At 39.2% G+C, this 22,841-nt stretch overlaps 2 protein-coding genes across 11 annotated transcripts in view; one reads left to right on the top strand and one right to left on the bottom strand.

Annotated features, from left to right (window-relative positions):
• LOC144203880 (rho GTPase-activating protein 20-like) overlaps positions 1-7,670 on the bottom strand; it is a 28,207-nt gene extending 20,537 nt beyond the window's left edge. The window contains exon 1 of the mRNA XM_077727451.1: positions 7,403-7,670. The gene's annotated coding sequence lies outside the window, so the exon portion shown is untranslated. The remainder of the gene's footprint in view (positions 1-7,402) is intronic.
• ttf2 (transcription termination factor, RNA polymerase II) overlaps positions 1-22,841 on the top strand; it is a 62,673-nt gene that overhangs the window by 23,371 nt on the left and 16,461 nt on the right. For 7 of the 10 annotated variants that reach the window (XM_077727445.1, XM_077727448.1, XM_077727437.1 and 4 more), the window contains exons 3-5: positions 7,033-7,126; positions 13,867-13,938; positions 22,703-22,818. The gene's annotated coding sequence lies outside the window, so the exon portion shown is untranslated. Of the gene's footprint in view, positions 1-7,032; positions 7,127-13,866; positions 13,999-19,921; positions 19,939-22,702; positions 22,819-22,841 lie in introns of those variants that run through there. The other 3 variants (XM_077727440.1, XM_077727439.1, XM_077727443.1) reach the window with 3 other exon arrangements.

The following is a 22,841-nucleotide window of genomic DNA, read 5'->3' as shown; positions in this document are numbered from 1 at the left end:
GTGTGTTTTTGCGTAATAGCGCTAGGGCTGGCACAAAGAAATTTTTGGATGGTCGATTAAACAAGGATGATTTTTGCGATAGGTCGACTAATGGGATGTTATACTATGTTCTTTGAGGCTTGACATTTTTTTCTGAGAATGTGCATTTAAACCAAAAACTGATAACTGACTGTAACTATCATTTTTTAACCCTTAAGCATTTCTAACTTGGCAAATTTAATACTTAACTTGTTCCCATTTTTAACTAAAAAAAAATTAAGAAAAGCCAATATTGGCAGTTTTTCCTCTTTGCTGGACAACCCCGGTCCAATTGCTTTTTTTTTGTTAAATTATAAATGAAATATTACTATAAACTTAAGGAAAAATATGTATTTACTGTTTTTAAAAAATCCCCTTCCTTCCCCTCCTATTTTCTTTAAAATAATTAAGAGAAACTCAATATGTAGTGTGTAGTGTTCTCTTTTTATTTTAATATTTTTTTATCAAAAATATTTAAAGAGATATTTACAATTAAAAGAGATATTTACAATTTGGAGCCTTATAAAAGAAGATTTGATCTTTTTTAAGTCATCAATGCTTCTAAATGGTAAACTGATAATCAAAATAAATGTCAGTTAATTCATTATCTGATTGGTTGTCAATTAGACAAATAATCGTGGCAGCCCTAGTATGTTGCAGTGTGAGTATGTGATTGTCAATGTGCTTTTGTGTGTGTTTCATCTTTTACTGGACGTGTGTTATCCGTGTTGTGTGACAACTCTGGAAAATGAGAACATAAATCCAGCTGGCCAAAACATTAGGCACACTTGCATGTGCCAAGCAACCAAAGTTGTCCAGATTGACAAATGTTGCTAATGCAGCAAATATTTAGCCGCGATGTGACAGAAGAAAATGACTTTAGACAGCACATGTTGGTTTTTACTGCGATTTGTCTCGTTCAAGAAGCGTAAACGTCGTTAAACTGCCAAAACAAGCAATCCTACTAAGGCCGCTCTAACAGCTCCACCAGCTAGGGGAATACCCGAATCCCAGCCGTGTGAGGGGTTTAGACATCTAAAGTCCACAAATGGCATCAATCTGTCCAATGGTAATGATGGCATTAAAATGCCTGTTTCGTGTCAGTGGCCATGTTACAGATGTATTGAGCAATGTCTCTTTGTTGTCAGTGGCTATGTTGGTGGGGTAAAGAGCAACTCAAACCTGCTTTAAAAAAACATTTTCAATTAGTTCAGAAGTCTTATATCTGGAGGATACTTTTGATAACCATTTACAATCTCACATTCAAACCCAAGAACTTTTTAGAGCCTTCAGTTAAAGCCTGTTTTTGGAATGCAAGCGTAAACACCACGATGGGAATCCTGCACAAATTCCACACACTGAAAGCCTCAACCTCAGAACTGTGTGGCAGATGTGGGAACCACACTTGCTAACTCAATTCTATACTTGTTTCCTATGGAAAGCAAGCACAAGAAGAATAGATTTTGAGATCCATTGACCTCAGGTGCCAGTAGTATTATCTTGTCAACTCCCTTCAACTACTCCAGTGGCTTCGGTGTCATGACCTGAACAGCAGGGGGAGCTACTTCTTCCATCGCCACTCGAAAAGTTGCCCCTCGCCAACAAGTGTCCCATGTCCGCAAACACTTTTTCCCCCCTCTTCTGCCTCTTTAAACTTCTGGATTCCCCCTTTTGCTCCTCTGCAAGTGTCCAGTCTAAAGCCCTCCCTCCACAGGTTCAATTGTTAATCCTCCCCCCGCCTCTTACAGCTGGCCTAATACGCCCTGCCGCCACCTTAACGTCTCAGACTTTCCAACCTGCCGAGTCCCCCTGTCCGTCCAAATCTCTGGAGTTTGAATCACTCTAGTACAAACCTCGAGCCAGAGCCCACCCAAGTGAGAGCCCCGGATAATCCAGGTCAGATAAACGTTGGGTTTATTTGGAAGAAGGTGGACAAATACCAGGGACTGCTTAGAACCAGGACAGGTTACAGTCGATTCTAGCTCTGGAATCAATTCCATTTCTAGCTCTGGAATCAATTCCATTTCTAGCTCTGGAATCAATTCAAGTGGAGTCACAAAGTTTACATCACAGTGTCGTCAACTGTGACTTCGGTGCATAGGAATGCGTCAAAATCTGAGGGGCAACACTGTATTGAATGGAGTTAGATTGTCAGGTTAGTCATGGGAAACACAGCAAGCTACATTCTGAAAAACTATGCTTCAGCTGAAAACTGGTTATGCTTTCAAAGATATGAACCCAACAGTAGGACGAATTCATGGCCAGCCATTTTCTTTAGAGCGTGTTCTGCTTGAATTTTCTAGCTTTTTGTACCTCAAGCACACACATAGCCAAAACACTACATGTATTAAATCAGTCATGTGAGAACAAAAGCCTGCCTGAATACACCGCAATTGTCTTCTCCAAGGCTGCGCTTACATGTCAGAGTGCATACACACTAAGTCGTCATATTGCCTGACATGTTATGACTTGAGAGAGCTAATGATACAGCAGAAGCCGTCCAGTGCACTTAATGAGAGCTCTTTGGCTTCATATAATTACTGTATATATGCATCTGGGGTTTCATACTGGAGGCCGGGGGCCCCGCTGACCTCGCTGATGCTTTTCCCTCAACACGTGTATCACACACGACCACCGCTCGCAACGTGAGGTGATGACGAAACATGCCGTTTTGGTGTTTACGCTTTGTAGGCGATGAGTCTGCATGTGTTGAGATCGATGTAAACATTATTGTGACTCAAAGCAAAATGGAGGTGTTTATCTTCAGTGATATTAGTTATTCGCCAAACTGTGGATAATGATTCATTTGAGAATGCCGGAAAGTATGGGGTGGCCGAGTTGTTGTCTATGGGGTCCTTTGGGGATTCAGATCAGAAAAATATTCATTGTCAATTGGTGGCCCGTGAAGATCTTTGAGACAGTGTTTTGATTTAGTTTTATACAATAGATGACTAAGTCAGGTTTAGGGTTATGTTGTGGCTTTGCAGTTTAAGCTGCATAGGAAAATGGTTTGAGTAATAGGTTTGTTTACCAGTTAGAATTTAGGGTTTCGATCTGAGTTTAAAATTGGAGTTTAACTTTAGTATTAGTTTTGGGATTAGACAAGGATTTAGCTGAGAGTTAAAGGTTGTGGTTCAAGTTTGGGGTTTAAATGCTAAGGTGGGAATTCTTCATTTGGGTTTAGGTTGACGGGTTGGCTTTGGAGTTAGGATGGCGAGTTTGAGTGAAGCTGTCTTTTTGTTATTGCTGAGCGAGCAATTATCAGGGTTGAGAATGATTGCCTGGCAATAAATCCACAGTTACTCCCATCTCAGAAAAGGATCAAGTGGAGACAAAATGGATAGTAGCCAAATTGCCTGTCAAAACATGAAAGACTACATTACTTTAAACGTCTCTTCAAACACTTTGGTGGGCGGCACTCAAGTCGGCAACGACCTCACATGATACCACCTGACTATTTCTTTACTGTATAATTGCACGTACATGTCTGTAATCCCAGAAAAAGACACCAAAGACAAGAAGTAGGTCACAAAAAGAAGGAATATTTACATCTGTGTAAATCCTCCATGAGAACTATCCTTCTTGGAGGTAATCCCTACCCTGGATTTACGCCTTCAGAAATATCTTGCTGTACGACGGGGGGAAAAAAGATACTTTCATAGTGGCTGCTTCAAATAGGATTTGCCCTACAAATCCCAATTTAGATTTAGACATGCAGCAATCCACAAGACCATGTATTTCATTTTAATTTTATATTGAATTTTAGTTAAACACCTGAAATGGTGCAGCAACATTTTAAAATCGCCAAGGAAATTCCTCAGACTTGATCCGTACTTTGGATATGAAATCAAGCTTCATGTATGGAATTTTCAAGGAGCTTTGGCTAGCTGTCAGCCGCATTCGCCCCACCAATTTGTCATGCTAGCACAAGAGATTTGAACGGCAAATGAAAATGTCAAGTAGTCATGCAAGGAAAGATACAGGAAGTCTGCAATTTTGCTTTGACGCTGCTATCCTGGAATCAATTTGGATGTGTATATTCATTTGTTCATTTTCCATTCCACTTATTCTGTCGAGGGTTTTGGGGTGCTGAAGCCTATCACAGCCAACTATGGGCAGTAGGGATGGGACACCCAGAATTGGTTCCCAGCCAAACGCAGGGCACAAGGAGACAGAAAAACATTAACTTAAGAGTGCTCAACCAGCAAACTCTGCATCTTTGGGGGATATGGGAGGAAACTGGAGTACCCGGAGAAAAGCCACAAAATCTCAAAAAAAGAACATGCAAACTACACACAAGAAAGTCAGAACCCACTAGGGGAACTATCGATGTCCCTAACTAATTGTCTGCCGTCATTTTTCGCCTTTTTCAGTCAAAATGGATTCGACATTTAGCGCCAGCAATAGCAGACAATAGGTTGAAAATCCAAATGTCACTAAAGATTTTTTTCTGAATGCTGCAAAATTCAAACTATGACATTACAAGTGGACGGTACATGACATGAGAAACGAAGAGAAACACTTTGGCTGTTCCCGTGACTTTCCGCAATTCCCACACCAATCACTTCCCACGTGCGACCTGCCATCATCAGCACCACCATCAGCTGTCACTTTCACTTGTGCATGAAAGGCACTCACCCTGATACTGTGGAACTCCACGCAGCTTCCCGCCCGGCCCCTCGCCACGTCCGCTTGCTCATCCATCATCTCCTGAAGCATTTTCCCCCAACAAAACTCCCCCGGGATCGATCTCCCGGCTATACCTCTCTGGCGTAGTAGAACTTAAAGTCGCAATGATCCATTGAGAAAAGCGGCTTGTGAAACGTTTCTCGTTGCTGTCGACTGCCCGTCTGGTTGGCCGACTAGTCATGAGTTAGGTAGTGTCCAGTCAGTTCCCCCAAGCTCCCCACCTTGCTACCTCCTCCTCCAGCTCAGCCCACACCCAGACCAGCCTGCCTGGTCCTATTGGCTGGTCAGGTGGAAAGGGGGGCGCCATCAAGGGGTTATAGAAAGGTTACAAACAGGCAGGAGTTTGCTGGACAGAATTATAGTATGTTTTGTGCAAACAAAACATTGTTTATTACTAAAAGAAGTCTGAATTTACAGCGCAAAAAAATATTACCTTTACATCTAAATTGGAGCAGCTTTGGTTGCCAAATTATTACCGTAAAAAAGGGGAAATCATAAAATAACTGTTGAAAACCTGTATAGTGCAGCAACTGTAAATTTCATGGTAGATTTTTGGAGAATTTTAAGATGTGGCTTTCGAATGTGCTGACTGCTGAGCTAATGCAGGTTGACTGAAGTAAGTGGCATCTGAAGATTTTCAGAAAATCTTAATGGCTGAGAACTTTAAAGAGGATACTGCCGACTAAGGGTAGACTTTTAGCTCAGTTGTCAGCATGTCTGACTGCCGAGTGACAATGAATGTGAGTTCAAACCTCTAGTGAAGAGAACAAAGCAACAGTTAAATTAGTTCTTTCTATGGTAGTTTGTTCTTAATTTGACAGTAAACCTTTTACATTTTTCTTTTTTTTTAACGGTAAAGTTCTAGCGACCACAGCTGCCAGTATTTCACTGTAAATCATTTGAATGTGGAGGAGAGAGCATTATGCTTATCCAGAGTTTTTCTTGAGCTAGACCTTGGGCCTTAGTCAAGTACAAGGGAATTCACAGCAGTCAATGCGAGAAACTGAATCTTTCACTGTGTTCCATGTCATAGAGTTCAATTAATGTCTACTTGAACTCTCTGATGATTTCACAGCACCTCTGCGTGAAAGTTAGCGCTCCCACGTCAGTGCGCTGACTGGAATGATCACAAACCGTTCACTGCTGAGTTGTTTGGATTTCTGAAGTCAAGGAGGCTTACAAGGACATTAACGCTGTTCTGAAGAATCATTACAAATCATTCTGACCCAGAAATGCTGGCTGATGACGTCAGTGCTCTCATGAAGAAGGAAGCCCTTATAAAAATTAGACCAGCGAAGCAAATTTTCTATGAAGGAAGTGTTACTCTCTGGTTAGCCTCGTGGGGACAAGACGAGCACAGTGTCTTGATACATTTCATCTTGGAAAAGGAGCATGTTAGGTGGCAGTGTTGAAGAGGCAGGGGGGGCGACAGAAAGGACAAAAGGGCACGTAAACATCATGACCAAGCATAACAAGTCTGGGAATGAGGCCGCCGAGCTGAGAGGATTACGACGGCTCGCTGACACGCTCCAGACTTAGATCCGTCAGTCGCGGCAACAGCAAACACCCGAAAATAGCATAATGAATGAGAAATGTAATGTATGTAAGGTCAGGTGTGCAATGGATTGCGTTCAATTTTAGATTAAAAGCACATTGATGACAAGAAACGTCTATCGGCATCACTGGCAGCCAATCCGTTAACTTTAATGGACAAACACGAGAAAGTGAAAGCACTCACTGGAGCAACGCAAAATGGACGTATAATGAAGGACCGATGGACGACACCAAAATGTTGAGCCTAATGAAAGCATGAGCCGCTCACCGAGGGAGAACTTGATTCGCCCGGTGTGGCCGACCTCACGCGGGTCCGGATGAGCGTCCGGCCAACCCCTGAGCCCCATGCCGGATTCGACTAATTGGATCATACCCCGGTGGAGCCTTGAAAGGGCCAAAAAGCAGAGAGCCTCCAGAGCGAGACGTGAAATAGCTAATTGGCACTACACAAAAAAAGCTTATGTGACAGGGTGAAGTAGTTGATGTTATACATGAGTGCAGGTGTTAAGTTAAAAAGGGACTCATGCCGCTAGCATGCGTTAAACACGGGGCGAGGGTACAACACTTACATCACACTCAAACGTATTCCTCACAACAATACGATTTTCAACACGATAAAATTGGCAATAAAATACTGTGAATGTAAGATAGTTGTTTAATATATCTATATACTTGTAAAATGCAATGCCACAAAATTAAACATTTATTCCTAATAACCGAAATAATTAAAACACACCACATCACTAAACCTGTATTTTTCCCTTTTTGCAGAAAGAGTCAAAGAGACTGCGATTGGCTGACCACCAGCTCAGTTGGTTCCTGGGATGGTCTCCAGCACCCCATGCAAGCCTTGTGAGGATAAGCGGTAAGGAAAATGAATGAATGAATGAATGAATGCATCAGGCATTTCAATCCAATTGAATCAAACATCTGTCCCCATCAGTGTCAACCAAAGAGTTAAATGAAGGATTGTCTTCCATAAATCAGGACTTGATTTATGGAGGACACCCTTACCCCCCCAATTCAAATGCTTTGACTGTCTATCTTCGTCAATGACACTGAAACGTGAACATTCCCTGCCATCCTTCCTTGTTAAAAATGGATTGCATTTTGTCTGAGCTCACAAAAGTAGACTACTTACCTAAGAAAGTCAATATTTTCCTTGGGGGCGGTAGGCCTGTCGGTACCATCTACAAGGCACTTAAGCCCCTCCAAGCAGATGATCCCGTAACATTCACGTTGACCTCCTTCAGCGAGCGCAGGGATTCCGACAGCGTGACGGAGGGTCTCGTTAATCTAATTTACGAGCGGCATCGAGTTAGCCGCCGCTGTGCGAGCGTGAGTTCGCTGGTGCTTGGCCAATGGGGAATTAGCGTTGAGACTAATGAGGCCCGATATCTTTTTATGGTTTCATAACGTCTATTAAGATGGAAAGGGTGTAGTAAAGGGGAAATAGGCGTGGCTAATTACTAGTAGTCTCATAAAGTTGGTGGGAACATAACGTACATATCAAAGCCCTTTTGACACGAAGGGCCTAAAGGCAAAGAAACAAAGGCGGGCTTGGACACTCAAACAAACATAAGTGGGCTCTAAAATGGGCACTGAACTAATCACAGAAGATATAACTCCAAGTCCTTTGGCAATAAAAAGCTGTTTCCTATCGACTATTCAATAGAAATTAGGCTGAATAAAGGAAGTAACAATACCAAATATCAAATTTATTTCTATAGCTACATATAAAAGCCACATCTCTCATGGTTACTTTTGAATAAAAAAAGGTTACTTAGGAGGAAATAGTCGCCGACCAAAATAAAACTGGACAATAATGCTAAATATGCTTATTTTTTCAGAATAATTTGGAAAATTCAAAGTTCTCTTAATAAAAAAACATTTAAATTGCAGATTTAATTTACCATAAATGTACAATTGCTGAATTCAATTAGTTGAGATATGACTTCAAAATTAAATAAAATACTGTAAAAGAAGTTACTTTTTGCTTTAATGCCAAATACAACAAGTCAAAATTGTCTCACAATAAACCTTTATATCTCACAAAAAAATTATGATAATCCAGCTATTTTATTGCTGGGATGAGATTATTTATTGAAAAATTATTGTTGGTATGACTAATGTTTTGGTCTAAATATCATATAATATACAGTGGACATCTGTTCCTTATATATGAACAAATATTTTCTTATAAACATTTACTGGGTGTGGTTAATATTTTGAAAATATGTATGCATTTTAACCCTCAGTTTTGTTAAGGATTGGTTCCAAAACTTGAAAAAACATGATTAATCTTTCTGTGCACACATACACATACATTCTCATATATTCATATTTTTTTACATATATGAAGCATAGATCACACACTCCCTTGCGCTGAAAGCATATTTCTGCAAAAGCCACGGGAAAGCCGATACTTCCCCTAGATCTTATCAGGCTCTTGACAGACGGATGTAAAACTCCGCTCGGTCAAAATATGTCAACTTTCGCACCTGATGTTGAGCATAACGTCAAAGAAAAGTCAGCCTTTTTGGAAAAATGACTGTTTGGAAGCGTTCATTGCTGTCAGGATTCATTTTTTTTAAGTGATTACCACCAGGTCAGGACAGCCGGTGCACTAGATGTGTCAGAAAATGAAGCCCCTGAGGGTTGAGAGCAAAGTTCACACGATAGAGAAATGCAATCACCAGGGTGACGATGGAAAAGAGATGTATTATATTTAATAGTGAATTGCGTTAAGTCACCAGAAAAACAAGCTGATGACATCCAGTCAGTTTTTCATCCAATAGTAGCGTTAGACATTTTGGTATTGTTATTTTTATCATTTGTACACTTAAAACTAGCACTTAAATGCCACCTAAAGCCATACAAACTACAAAGAAATTAGGACGTTATTGAAAATTCCATTGCTGTTTTATTTCAACTCTTTAATCACTTTGTTGAGGGTTTGATGCTTCATCAATTGATTCAGATGTATTGCATCATGTTGAGGCTCAAAGGAATCTTATAGGATTTGTTGGAGAATTGTTTGAGAATGCAAATTGATGCATATACCGTAATTGGGGTAAATTGTATTGCACTGGAATTGAAATGAATTGTTGATCAATTATCTTCATCCCTAACTGGAGTGAACTTTGTTTTTTTTTCCAAGTAAACTACAATGTGACTTTGAGTTGTTAGGAGTAAAACAAGTCATAATTCAAGGCACATGTGTCAAAGTGGCGGCCCGGGGGCCAAATCTGGCCCGCCGCATCATTTAGTGTGGCCTGGGAAAATAAATCTTGAGTGCCGACTTTCTGTTTTAGGATCAAATTAAAAAGAAGAGTATAGATGTATATTACATTTCCTGATTTCCCCCCTTATATTATTAAAATTGGAATTTAAGTTAATCAAATCAAATCAATCAAAAGCCTTTATTGTTATTATAAATCATATTGTATTCATTTTAGGGTGTCATCATATCATGGAATAATAATGAATCATATCTAAACTAAAGCCAAGTGGTTGCTTCTCCTCTTCCATTATTTACATGCTTATTTATATGTACGTCACATTCCTGAGATGAGCTGCTCGGCTTAGTGGTACAGATAAAAAATTTAAAAAAAAAATAGAAAGCCACACAGTGTAAGAGCTGGTAAACATGCAATGGATTCTGTGGACAGCTCAGAGACAGCAGGGGAATACACTCATATTTTTTTTATTGACGTCCAAATATGGTCTTAAACGTTTGTATCATCCCACCCAGAGCTGATGTTGTCTGGTGCTTTTCTGACGGCTGCAGAAACATTTTAAGTAACACAAATAATGTGTCCTCTCATTCAACTCTTTTAGCGTAATAAGCATGTGTTGAACATATTTTAATAGGAACACGAATCACGATTGGTTGTATATACAGTAATCCCTCGAATATTGCGGTCAATGTAATCCAGAAAATTGTGAAGTAGGGTCACCCCTATTATAACTACGTTTTTCTTCAGTACTGAGTCCCAATAGCAAGAGTGGCTTCTGCTTATGAGTTTCAGCATGGTTTTTCACATTTTTATGAACTTTAATTTTTTTTTTTAATAATTTTGTTCATCTTACAATTTTTCTTTGTGTGGCTAACCCATAATGTTTCATGTGGGAACTAAATTACGTATTATGCACAAAATGCTACTCCATTAAGCCATGTTGGTGTGTATCCCGGCATTTCATTTCACGTAGATCAAGTGTTCGCTCACCCCGAGCTGATTCATCGTTTTTGTATAAAAAGAGCATTAGCCTGCGACCCTGTAGAAAATCATTGGGTGTTCGGCCAGATCAATATCACTAGAATTTAAGACACACAAGGCCTTTCTTTAGTAGTTGCATGAAGCCAAGTCATAGCAATAATAATATTTTGGCCACCAGAAGAATGTTATAACAGCTTCTTTCTCACGTTGTGAAATGTGTTTGCCACAATTCATCTCGCATGACGATAAACGTCAGGGAGGACCTCCTCTGAGCGCTTTTGTTCAATTGCGACCAAATTACAAGCTTGCGTACGAGACAAAGGGACGACACGAAATGATTGCTAAATGTTTAAGTTTTCAGAATTCAACACAGTGGGTGAAGTTTGATGATATAATGGGTTGTGGTAAATTCAGCCCCAAGTCAGTTTGACCTCTCAAAATAAAATTTGGTGAGACAAAATATGCATTAAGCGGGTTATCTTGCTTTGAAATGGCCATTTTGAAGTCATTTTGACAATTTCCACTAAGCAGAGACTCTCGGGGTTTCAAGTAAATAATACCTGGGGCCTTCCCACATGTGCAACCCAGAAAAATTGATATTTTTGACAGCATAGATGCACAATAAATAAGTAAACAATGTCTCTACATGTCTACCAGGAGTAGACACATAAGAATTGTCCAGGGGCTTCACTTAAAAAGTCACCAGATTAAATTTTTCTGATGTTTTGGCGTTTACAGTATATATCGAGATATGGAGTAAAATGGTGTGAATTGAGGTGGTGTGTCAAATGCTCTCCCGTGGAGCCGGCTTTGCTTTTTGATCTGACGACTTCACATTTCATTAAGAGTCTCCGTTTGTGCGTGTGTGGGCAAGTGCGCGTGTGCCAAGCTGGGGGCTGCCAGGCCAACTATGGCGGGGTCCACTGCGGGACATTGGGGTTTACGTAACGCCAGCAAGAAGAAGAGAGGAAGAAAAAGAAGAAAAACAGAGGATGAATGCACTTTGTCTTTTGTGGCTTCTTAAGCTTGTGGTTGTTTAAATGCAGGCAAGCATGATGGTTTGAGGAACACTGCCTTACTGTGAGTGTGTATGCACATTTAGACTACATAGTTATGGCGAAAGATGTACAGTGCATAAAATAGTCAAATTGCAGCCATTTCATTTTGTCCGAGCAAAAAGCAAGATTAAAGACATTTTGAGCTTTAACTCAGTGGTTGCCATTGATGAACCAGTTGTGAGGTGTTTCATTTTTTTCATGAATTTATATTGGTTGCCATTGACGGCCATGAAAGTCCATTTCAACTAAAGCACTGAAACATGATCATTCAAAAGCCAGGCATCCCAGTAGAAATGAAGTCTATTGCCATAAACAGCACTGAAAGCGTTAACTTATATTCAACTGAGCGTAAATAATTCCTTTTCACTCTTCCTGTTTTGGCAAAATGAGTGTATTTCCACTACATGTCAAGGTTGGCTGTAAAACCCAAAATAAATGGAGGGCGGCCACAAAAAGCAAAACCCGTATTGTGAAGTAAATTAAATGATCATTTTTACTTCTATGACCTAGTTTTTCCTCTATATATTTAGTTACAAAAAAAAACTCTAAAACACAACCCATGTTTTCAGGTGTCCCAATACTTTTGTATCTCCAGTCACGCCTTCTAAGCCAATCACAGACTTTCGCTGCTTCTTTGGAGCAGCGACCACATGATGATGGTTGTCCTCTGCGGTAATGCCGATTAGTGGCTAGGGAGATTGATGCGGCTATTTATATAGATTTATATACTATATTTATATGTACTTACATATAGACACGCACATGCAAAGTGGTGAAGAAAAAGTGCCCAAGAGAGTGCAAAGGAGAAGGAAAGTTGATGCAGTGCCACAAATGTTTCTGTGAGGCAAAAATAATGATAGGCAGTGAGTCAGTTTGTTACGTAAAAAAACACTCATTCCAAATTTTGACCCAACTGCATTCTTGTAAACTTTAGTGTTCCCAACGGCATGGACAGTGTTGACACTACTACCTAATTTGTTTTTGTTTGATTTTTTTGTAATGCAGGTTTTCATGGAAAACTTTTAGCTTAATGCATTCCGTGGTATTTTTGTAAATATAATCTTGAGTTCAACTTTCTTTAACTCGGGCTGCCGTAAAAAATGCACTAATAAACCATTCATTGATTGTCAAATGAAACCACACTCACTTGGTTTAGAGATATTATTGACTTAAAAATGATCCAAATATTTTTTAAAGCTCTTACAGATGATATTCTTATATGTATATAATTTTTAAAAAAAGTTTTGTAGTGTTTTAGAATTACAACACTGTAAATATCTTGTTTTATTTATTTGATTTATTGTTCTTTCATTTAAAAAGGAAAATATGCCAGCGTTTGCTTTTTTATTTTCATATTTCTATTCATTTATTTCACTGGAAGTTGGATTTTTTTTCAAAATTAATACAAAAATTAAATTAAGCCAATATTCTTTTCTAAAACTCATCCATTTTTTAAGTATCCGGGGGTGCTGGAGCCTGTCCCAGCTGATTATGAGCACAAGGAAGATACACCCTGAATTGATGGCCCACCAATCGCACCCAGACAAAACCCACACAAGCTCAGGGAGAACATGCAAATTCCACACAGTGTGGACCCACCTGGGATCAAACCCTCAACCCCAGACCTGCAAAGCTGACACTCTAGCCACTCATCCACCGGGCAACCTTTTTTTCAAAATTGTGTTATAAAATCATATATAAAATCTCGTGAGAAATTTTCCCCATTTTGGCAATTTTATAGAGCAGATACCTTCTCCTTTCAAGCTGTTTTATGGAATATTTATGTCTGAAGGCTTTTAAATTCATAACATATCAATCAAGAATATTGCCGCTCCTGCAAATCTGACAATGAATATGAAAAAAAAGCATCTCCAGTGCAGCTTTGGATGTGATTAGTTGCGTATTAGAGTCCAGAAGTGGTTCCAGCCTGATAAATCCCAGTCGGTGGGAATTTTGTGGTCCCGAGCTGGAACGCTGGATGGGGGGATTGAGGTTTTGGATTGGGCCCCGCGCGCTTCCTTGCAGCAGTTGCTTTTTAACAGCAGTTGCGAAGACCCTTACAATCTTACGCATTTTCAGGATGGCATAATCATTTTTGCCGCCCCTGGAGAATGATCTGCTTTGTCTTGAACGCGGGGAATGACGAAGACGTGACCGTAAGATAGTTTTGTTGTGGTTTGGAATGGAAAAAAATCAAAGACTAGAGGGGGGTTTCGCAGCCTGACACATGGCCTGTTCAGCCTCAGAATGTTCAACGTGTGATAAAACACTGCACAGCTCGCACGTCCCACGCCATTTCAAGCCAAGTACAATGTGTCTGTTCACAGGTTTTGCCGGAGAATGTGTCTTGACGACGACTTGAGGTATTTCGTCAAGTGCTGCCATCCGAGGAGGAAAAGGTACACATCCTGACAACTACACGTATAGATGAGTGTATGTTGGAAAGAGATCAAGTTTTGGTGAGTGAGCAGCCAATGCACTATTCCAACATCAATGCTGTTAGAAAGTACACAAATACTGTCTTGCCCATTCTTAAATCGAGCTAAATTCTTTTGAAACACTACCTAATAATCCTAAATTCAACCAAATTTTCCCTAATAATCACTTCAATACATCCACATTTTCTAATGTGATGTTAATATTATTATACGTAATATTAATAGAAATGTTTTCAACAATGAAAATACTCATGACCCTTGTGAGGATAAACCCTACAGAAGAAAAATATCGGATAGGGGGAAGTGTATTTACATTTAAGTTTTCTTGTTTTTTTTTAATGATTTTTAACTTGCATATTGTTCCTATTTTGGAACATAAGGTTTCCCCACATAGAAGCTTTTCGTAACCTGAATATGTTGTATGTAGAAGCATTGGTAAATTGAGGTAGTACTGTATATGTATATATATTATAAGAGTATACTTTTGGATTATTTTGTGCTTGATGCCATAAACTCATTCACTTATCCAATCCCTTTCTTGTGAGAAGTTTGGCATTGAGATGTTTCACTGCCATTGATGATGATAGACACATCCAATTCAATTCAACTGGACGTTCACTGCAATCTATCCCATTCAGGATGGATGGGGTTTCTATCATTGTCAATGGCATCCAATTAAATTACATTAATATGTAAAAATAACAGTTTTTTAAAACTTTTTTTAATTGGTCCTTTCACCCTTTGGTGTTTCTAAAATCAGACCTCGCAAATAAAGGTTTGGATACCACCGCTCTAAAATCAATAGAAAAAGTCCTTGAATACTTCAAGATTACTGGATTACTTTTAGAATACTTCTAATGAGCCAAATCAATTTCTAGAATTTCCCAAATTTTTGTTAACAGGAATCTTAATCCCACACTGAAAGTGACCTAGTGAAACACCTCCCAAAGTTAAGGTGTGCGTCCAATGGCAACATCATAAACTGAAGCAAAAACGCATCCCTGCTGCGTGAGTCATTCACTCAACGGGGTGGGTGGGGCTTGTTATGATTTCCAATAGGATCTATGTGGAGATTAAAAACAATAAGATAAAGAAAAAAGCCCAGAGTTGGCGCATCTGTCAATCTTTCAATGCGATCATGTGAATAATTTGCGTGACCTGCAGTTCCTGGAATGAAAAAGGTCACTTTTGAGCCTGGTCCTTTTAAAAGGCAATGCACGAGCTAGTTTAGCAGGAGGGAGATGCCGAGAGTAAATGCAGCCTTGTCAGAGCTTCGGGGGTTTTGGGGAGCCGCCAAAAAGCTGCGCTGCTGGTTTTGTGGTTGACCTCGAATGGAGACGCAATGGCGGCGGAATGAGGGTCCACGTTTCCAAGAAACGGGTCACGGAAGCGCCTGGGATGCTAAAAATAGTCTACATGTGCATTTTGACCACTTTGGGGAGCATTTGGATATGTTTAGAATGATTTTGGAAGCTTTTAGGAAGTATTCTGGTACATGCTAAAGTTACATTTAGATGGTGTTTTCATTGATTTAAGACTTTGAGGTGATTTTCAGGAAGTATTTCAGGAGGTTTGGGAATATTCGTTTAATAATAAGTAGTGCTTAAGTAGATTTAAGTGATTTGACCAAGTATTTTGGAACTCTTTAGGCATCTTTTATTAGATTTAGGAGTTTTTAAATATGTTTTAAGGAAGTACTTCAGTAGATTAGGACTGTGTATTGCAGAGGATTTGCATGTATTTCATGGAGTATTTTAGCATCCATGCACTATTTGTTTTTCCTCATGAAAGTCGCAGGGGTGCTGGAGTCGACATGAACTAATAATGGCAGTTACCGTGAGAATACTAAACTGGTTGGCAGCCAATCACAAGGCACATATATGATAGACATTTATATGTCCAACCCGAGGCCCAAACGTAAATATGATGTAGTAGAGTTTGCAATATTAAGCTCACTTTCAAGGAGTATTCTGGCACATGTGGCATATTTTGTTGTCTCGGTATACAAAGTTAATGCTGCTGTAATCTCCCTTCTCCCCATTGAAGTGGATGCACATGTGAAAGTGGTTCCTTCGCATGACACCAGGTGGAAAACATCGAGGAAAACAATCTGTTAGCGAGGTGTCAGGAGAAAACCATGACATCAGCCAACGCACGTGCAGCTCGGTCTTAACGGGCGAGCGGCCAGAAGCATTATGAGCTCGTCAACCCTGACTAAGGAAGATTGCGACACCCTCTTTGATTTGTTTGAGGAGTAAAAGAAAAGCAGGCCAAATTCAAACGCTGTGTAAATACACCAGCAAAGTGCGGCTAATTTTTGAGCCGTGCCGGCCTGATCTAGGTCAATGAGTAATGTAAACACCCGGCGTTCGCCAGCGATCGCTCACGTGCCAGCAATGGGCTTCTTTGGAGCCCAAAACAACAATAAAACCAACCTCTGACTCCAATTCGCTCGTGTTTCGTTTTTCCTTTTAATTGAACGCAGACCCAAGTCGACGCAAATTCCTCTTCCAACCACCACATTGTTTGAATTTGTCATGTATGGATGAGCGATTGTTGTACGATGGAGGAATTTGCTGTACAAAAAAGCCAGTTGACTTTGGCTCAAAGCCCTTGTTGATAATAAACAGTGACCAATGTTGAAAGAATAACACACCTTATTGATATGAATAGGAACTCAAGTGGAATGACAGTCAAGGTTTGGACTCAGGCAAATTTTTACTTATTTATCATGAGTAATGTACTGCGGGCAAATATTCTGATAACTTTTGTGCAGTATTTTGGGGGGCTTGTAGAGTATTTAGAGGGATTTTAGGGAGCAATATGATGCATGCATTTCATTGCCTTTAGATTATATTTAAGACTACTGTTGGGGACTGTTTTATAGATCTTGGTTATATTCGGTGAATATTCTCATAGATTTACGAGTATTTAACTCGGGGAGTAGATAAACAATGTAAATTATTCATTTAGGGACTATTACTTTTCATTAGGTTATAAATTTATATATCTTGTTGGAGGTAGTTATGTCATTTTGGTGGGTTTGGGAGTATTTATGTAACATTTAAGGAGTGGTTCAGTTGTTTTTGTAGTATTTGTGGAACTTTTGGGAAATATGTTATGAGATTTAACAGGATTAAGGTCATGTTTAATTGAATATATTTTTTAGAACAAACAGGATCATTTATGTAGTAACTAAAAGTGAACTTCAATGGTATATAGAAATAAATAAGTATATTAGCAACTATTTGGGTGAATGTATATATTTAACTTTTAGGTTGTATGTTGGCACATTTAAGAGTATTGAAATTTTAGGGAGTATTTTGACTAGTATTTACATAACCTCATGCAATATTTCACCAGATTGTGGTATTTACATCACCTTCAGGGAATATTTTATTATATTTAGGGTGGTTTGTGCTTATTAAGGGGTATTTCATCCCTGCTTAGGGAGTAGCAAGCTTGCTTTATATACCTTTAGGTAAGTTTGACTTTTCGTGTGGGTACTGATAATACATGGTATAGTTTAAACTTGATAATGTTCCTCGCTCTCACTTCTTTTGTTGATAATCTGTCTAGGAAGTCCTCAACGTCATTGCCTGTAACTGTGAGCTGACAGTGTGCACGTAGACTCTGCTCTATGTAAACTGTGTCGCGTGTGTTGATGTTTTCATCTGTGACAGCTTTCCCCTCCGTCATTCCGCTGACTCAAGCACGGATTTGACAAAGGACATGTGGCCATAATATTGTCTTTCACTGTTGTTAACATAAAAACATTGTGCACCGACCACATGTCAGAGTTGATCAATATTCATTCAAAATCTTGACTTCTAAATGACAGAATTGGCAGAAAAAATGTCCAGTAGCTTCCCTGAACACAAACGTGTACACAAAACTATAAAGCGGCCAAATATGAACTTCCACTATAGTTGATCATAGACTTCACAAAGACCGGGAGGGATAAGTAGATGATGTAGCTTTTAGAACACAAACATGGTTTCTAGATGCGAAAATATTTCAAGCCATCCAGGCCCTGAAGCATGAAAGCAACCCCAGACAATCGCTGCACCATTGTTATTACTGTTATACTGCCTTCTAGTAAAGGTATTGAGAAACTAGAATGGTTAAGGACTATAGCAAAACAGTCTTTGAACTAAATTTTATTAGGTACTGCTCTTAACCATTTTACTATCACAATGGCTCTCGTTTGAAGCTGAACAATCTTTAAGGAAATCTTACTAACCAGTCAGCTAGTAAGCTCATCAGCCAATTGACCAAACAAAGAACTACATAATTCACGCTGAAGTCAAAATCCTTGGCTGAACTCGTGACTGTAGCTGAAGCCAAGTCTTTCACCAAGCCTCGTTACTCTTGTTTTGGTTCACTACTAAGTAGCCAGAAACAAATTTATTTTGGTTTACAAGCTACAATACTGTGGGAGTTTTTGTGTTTCATAAATTATCTTATCTTTCCCAAGTTATGGAAATTTTGAGCTATATTTGTATGAACCATGACCAGGAATTTTGACTGACTTATGTCTGATGCAACTCTTTTGGGTCATTGGAGGTAATCCTCTCCGGGTATGCAAATGCTTCTTATTTATCACGTGACCCTAATAAAAATGCCGTGCTTTCGAGCCTCCTGGCTGATAGGGACCTCTCCTAAAAGTTCATGCATTTTTTTATCGTTAGGTTAGACATAAATTGACGTTTACGTTTCACTTAGGAAGTTGTCCGGGCATTGCCTGCAGTCAAAGGGCAGATCTTCACTCTTCCGTGTTATTTTTTTGTTCTCATGGGTTCTGAAAATGGTCGGACTGGTGGCCACGCCCTGAGAAATGTCCTGGGCTATCACGGCTGAGAAGCAGGTCAAGCATTCTGCCAGTGCACTTAAGTGAGATAATCGTAACATAAGTTTGCTGTGCACTCGCTGACAGACGTGATTAACTTCCCCTGCTAACGATGACTCTGATCTGAGAGCCTTATTCGCCTTGAAGTGGTTTTGTGTGGCTTTGGACAGGTATTAGATCACGGAAAGGTGGTGGGACGGATTTGCGTCTCACTGGTCCCGACGACTGGTACCTTGTCTCGGGGCCTCGCCACTATGCCTTTGAACCTTGGGAATGAAGGACGCATGACCAAAGTGTTTCTGCGAACAACAACTTATACATGTCATTGTAGATACAAAGATTGGAAAATAGATCGTTTATTTCAGGCTTTAGAAAAATGAATGAAATTCTTGGAGGTCACATTTTCGCATCTTGAGTCCATTTCTGTCTTCAGTTTAAGGGTATAAATCAACAACTTGATGACCATGATATTAATTCTTTGGACAATAGTACAATAGTATTTGTTTGCCATGATATCATTCATTTGGGTTCAATTCACGCACCTTCAATTGATTTCTTACAATATTATGAGCATATTTGACAAACAGTTTTATTCCACCTAAAGTAGTACAAAATACAAATTGATTTTTATGATTCTAACTAGGCAAGAACTCAACATATGTGACCCTTCCATAGAAATGCTACTGATTTATGATTTGTGTTTGGGTCTTTTTTGGTTGGATGTTCCAGCGCCATTTTAAAAAAATATATATACTTGACCTGTGCTTATGTTTTTTTTCAAAAATAGAAACTAAAAAGCTGAGCGTGACTTCAAAATGGAAGCTTTTAAGCACAACACATGTAGCAGGCACTACAGCCTGCCAAATGAACATGGGTAACCCATATAGATCCCCACTAATGGCTCCGTTTTAAGGCCATCGAATAGGGATGGATCCCGTCTCCACACACACACAGCTTTTAGCATTTTGCGCATGGAGTAATTGAGTACTGCCCTGTATTGTATTGATGCAGTCACTTGACATAAAAAAAAAAGAGCAGCACTGTATCTGTTTGTTTCAGATGACCTGGATTTCATCGCGACATCTTTCAGGCAAAATATCCCCTGAAAGAAGGTATTTACTTTACAGCCTTCCAAATGAATTATGTTAGCACCATTATTAGATTTTCATTATGTGGTGTCAGAAGTTGGGATTGCTCGTGCAAACATTTTTGGGGCACGCCTAGGATTGGAGGCAGTAGAGTACATCTTAGTCATTCTTTTGTGGATGATATTGACCTGGCAATATTCTACTTAGCAAAGGAGTATTAAACTGGACAGCTCCTTTATCCTCTTATACAGACAACTTTGAGTTTTCCATTGCTAGTATTCATTCCCAGGTCAGTGCCATCATCAAACTGCAAAGACTATAAGTAAGTGGGACAGAATTTATTCATATTTAGTCCTGTATCTCTTTTTAAACTCCAGAGTCAACATTTTTGCAGGTTGCTCTTCTGTACAAAGCCAAACTAAAGTTTTAGGTTTAAGGGTAGATCTTTTACAGTTATAGAAGACATTGTGTTTTTTGTCACTCAAATTTTAAAACAGCTCTGCCACAGAACAAGAAAAATGACATTAACCAGGCATTTTGACATCTTAGGTAGTAGAATTGTCCCCAAAGCTGTAATCCATTTCTAGAATGTTAAAAAAACGTTCAGTGGGGTCTGCACAGTCTGTAATTGTTGTCTTTAAAGACCTTTATTATTGGTGTGCCTTACAGGTCGGCTTGGCAGTCGTAGGTTCCTGGTTGACATTTGACTGGAAATCCCGCTGTCACTCGGGATCAATTCATTCTTTTGACCTGTAGGGGGTTGTGTGGGGGTGGGGGAAAAACAAAGGAACGCACGGGAGCCAGCAGAGTGGGGGTGTTTTTTTAATAATACCTTTGAGGTGCACACAAACAGAGCGCCTTGGCACAAAGGGAGTCCACAAATAGCCAGATCACAACAATGCGACCATGACGGCACATCAGGGACGAGCTAACGAGAAGCCGCCGCCTAATTATGGGCATCATTAATGAGCGATTAAAGGGCTTGATATTGGGGGGATTAAGGCGGGGGGCGGGGGCAGGAGGGAAATGACCAGAGGATGGGGAGTGACCCACATTTGGAAGATGAAGGGGGGCAAGCCCAACTGGCACCCCCTTTAGGCAGCCTGTTCATTGGTTCATTACACATAGTAAACACGTGCCACCCCCACAGCGTCCATCATGGTACGTACACACACACACACACACACATACGAACACACACCCTCAAATTCCCTACCCCCTTTCAATATGATCAGCATGCTCTTGTGAAGACTGATTCATCTGCCGGAATGTGTGGAGTGAGATTTTACATGGCTTATATGAACTACAGTATATGTACAGTGTATTTGATATGATAAATAGTTCAACAGGGTCTCATGTTAAAAGTCTACACACTCAGTTTTTTTGCTGTTGAAAAAACATGACTTGCTCAATCATTATTTACTCAATGGCTGTCATCAATGGTGATCGATGTCCAGTCCATGTCATCGTCTGAGGCACCCAGAGAGTTATTTTCCAGTTAAGTATCATTGTGAAATTGGTATACACACACTTGTCGTTAACACTACTTTTAATAATTCATGATCTGGATCATTTCAGAAGGAACTAGTTATATTAAAACAGGGAGTCAATGCACACCTGTTTCTGATTAAGCCCAAAGAAATTCTAGCTATCCTTGTCGTTTTTCTGACTATTTCAAAATGTTGTGTTCCAACAGAAGAAAAACAGTGTAGGTTCCTTGTACGTCTGACGGTAGGAGATTTTATAATGGTTTTAAGTTATCATTAGTGTACACTACAATGTTGTGGCCTTGAATCTCCTGGCATTTAGTGATACATATTTTGGAAACATGCCACTTGGGGGGTGTCACACCTTTCACTCGGAATCAACGTTCATAGTCCAGTTTGGAGATTTTGGGTGGCATACTGTCAGCTCCCAAGTGGAACGGGAGCTCTTGACGTGTTGCAATCTTCCCCCCGGAGGGATGAAGATCAGCCACACGTTTTTATTTACCTTTAATGTCCGACCCCCCGCCTTTCTCTTGGGTGGATGTCGCTGCAGATTAATTGTTGCGCTTGGCCCTTGTCCTCCGGCGGAGGAGAGGATGGCAGATGCACTTGCATTGAGGAGCGGCGGATGCTTCATTTCAAATACTGAAAGAGGAAAACAAAGAAATCACATGGAGACAAAAGAACATTTGGACTTACTGTATTTGTATTTTAAAATTGCACAGCCCATTTAGAAAAAAATATAAACAGTTACCTACACGTATACACATATACTCACACATATATGTATATATACATATACACACACACACACATATATTTTTATATTTTTATATATATATATATATATATATATATATATATATATATATATATATATATATATATATATATATATATATATATATATATATATATATATATATATATATATATATATATATATATATATATATATATATATATATATATATATATATATATATATATATATATATATATATATATAAATATATATTCATGTATATATACATATACACACATATATATACATGTATATAATTGTGTAGTAATTTTCGGTTTATTGTATTTTTTAAAGTTTTTTTAATGTGGGGTCATTGATTTTAAGCTTTATTTTTTATTTATGGACTGCACATGCCAAAATGCACTGATTGTTGGTCTCCCTTGTAATTTTTTTAAAACATGGTAATATTTATTGTTAGTTTTATGCTATATTTGAAGTGCCTGTTATATGCCTACTTAATAATATTAAAATGATAATTCCCCTTCTATACTTGCAGGGTAGTAACACGCCCAGTGATCCGCCTGTTTCTCTGTTCAACCAGGAAGGACTCTGTCTTCTTGCCTTTGCTGGCCAGTGGCCTGGTACAACTTCAGTGAAACTCCTCAATACAAGGTTTTTTTTTTTTTTGCTTTTGT

This window comes from Stigmatopora nigra, chromosome 11 (genome assembly GCF_051989575.1).
Source record: "Stigmatopora nigra isolate UIUO_SnigA chromosome 11, RoL_Snig_1.1, whole genome shotgun sequence".
Lineage (NCBI taxonomy): Eukaryota > Metazoa > Chordata > Actinopteri > Syngnathiformes > Syngnathidae > Stigmatopora > Stigmatopora nigra.
The sequence above is the reverse complement of the archived record's forward strand: the minus strand, read 5'-3'. Positions and strand labels throughout refer to the sequence as shown.